Source organism: Panthera onca, chromosome D3, assembly GCF_046562875.1.
Source record: "Panthera onca isolate mPanOnc1 chromosome D3, mPanOnc1 haplotype 2, whole genome shotgun sequence".
Classification (NCBI taxonomy): Eukaryota; Metazoa; Chordata; class Mammalia; order Carnivora; family Felidae; genus Panthera; species Panthera onca.
Genome location: NC_138350.1, coordinates 27,678,320 through 27,680,462, shown reverse-complemented (window position 1 = coordinate 27,680,462; position 2,143 = coordinate 27,678,320). Strand labels below are relative to the sequence as shown.

Here is a 2,143-nt window from a genome sequence, read left to right as displayed (position 1 = left end):
CTTTATTCCCTTATATCCTTTTGTGTATGTTGTATAAATACATTTTTGTCCTTACCATGGGGATTAAATTTAGTATCCTAAATTTATAACAATCTAATTTGAATTTATATCAACTTAAATCTGTTCCTATACAGCTCATTCTTCCTCCTTTTACTGATGTCAACAATTATATATTTGTATTTTTGGTGCTCAATGCCATAGATTAGTAACTCTTTTTATGCATTTGTCTTTTAAATAATGTGGAAAATAAAAAATGGAGTTACAAGGAAAAATTGCAATAGCACTAGCTTTTATAATTGTCACATACTAATCTTTATTTCCTTTTTTTTGGTAAATGAAAATTTATTATTGCCATGTTTTCATCATCAAAAGTTATTATCTTGGTCTTTCTTTCTTGCCTTTGTATAGGGCCAAAAGAGAGACATTGGCTATTTTAATAACCTTAAAGTGAACTCCAGGAATGTCACTGACAGCATGACCTTTGCAACCAAACCCAGCAACCAGAACCTCATCATTTTCCTCAATAAAATTCAAACAATCACCATTGAGTACAAAGGCTGTGATTTTTTTTGCCATTCTTTTTAAAAAAATTATTAATTTATTATTATTGTTTTTTAACTTACATCAAAGTTAGCATATTATACAACAATGATTTCAGGAGTAGATTGCAGTGATTCATCCCCTGTGTATAACACCCAGTGCTCATCCCAACAAGTGTCTTTCTTAATGCCCCTTTCCCATTTAACCCATCCCCCCACGCATAACCCCTCTAGCAATCCTCAGTTTGTTCTCTGTATTTAAGAGTCTCTTATGGTTCATCTCCCTCTCTGTTTTTATATTACTTTTGTTTCCCTTCCCTTATGTTCATCTATTTGTATCTTAATTCCACATGAGTAAAGTAGTATATTTGTCTCTGACTAATTTTGCTTAGCATAATACCCTCTAGTTCCACCCATGTAGTTGCAAACTGCACGATCATTCTTTCTGATTGCTGAGTAATACTCTATTATATATATATACCGCATCCTCTTTATCCATTCATCCATCTATGGACATTTGGGCTCTTTCCATACTTTGGCTATTGCCAATAGCACTGCTATAAACATTGGGGTGCATGTGCCCCTTTGAAACAGCACACCTATATCCCTTGAATAAATACCTAGTAGTGCAGTTGCTGGATCATAGGGTAGTTCTATTTTTAATTTTTTGAGGAACTTCCATACTGTTTTCCAGAGTGGCTGCACCAGTTTGCATTCCCACCAGCAGTACAAAAGAGATCCTCTTTCTCTGAATCCTTGCCAACATCTATTGTTGCCTGAGTTGTTAATTTTAGTCATTCTGACTGGTGTAAGGTGGTATCTCATTGTGGTTTTAATTTGTATTTCCCTGATGACGAGTGATATTGAGCATTTTTTCATGTGTCTTTTAGCCATCTGGATGTCTTCTTTGGAAAATTATCTATTCATGTCTTTTGCCCATTTCTTCACAGGATTATTTGTTTTTGGGGTAAGTTTGATAAGTTCTTTATAGATTTTGGATACTAAACCTTTATCTGATACGTCGTTTGCAAATATCTTCTCCCATTGGGTCAGTTGCCTTTTAGTTTTGCTGATTGTTTCCTTTGCTGTGCAGAAGATTTTATCTTGATGTGGTCCCAATAGTTCATTATTATTATTATTATTATTTTTATTATTATTATTATTGCCATTCTTGATTAGCTGGAACCTGACACACTTCCTAATGGCAGAATTTGGCTATTTGGCTTCAAGGACTACTTTTTCCAGCACAATTCTTTTGCATGGAAAGTGCCACCAAAAGTGTTGGCCTTCAGGGCTGTGCCAAAATGGGCCTTCTGGCATGTTTATCACTTCTGATCTTGTCGTTGGCTATGGAGCTTCCTGGAAGTATGAAAACTATGACACTTGCCCATCCTGCCAGCACCACAGGCCTGAGCAAAAGAGAGAAGCAGCACAGGAAGGATCCACAAGTTTTACCAATCTTTATTTCTTCATATAGTTTTGAGTTACTGTCTAGCATTCTTTCATTTCAACTTGAAGGATTCCCTTTAGCATTTCTTGTGGAACAGCTCTAGTGGTAACATACTCCCTCAGTGTTTATCCGAGAATGTCAGAATTTCTCCCTC

General features: G+C 35.5%; 1 pseudogene; it reads right to left on the bottom strand.

The window, feature by feature from the left end:
* Positions 1-340: 340 nt before the first annotated feature.
* LOC132665096 (small ribosomal subunit protein uS12-like) lies at positions 341-1,930 on the bottom strand (annotated as a pseudogene).
* Positions 1,931-2,143: the final 213 nt, after the last annotated feature.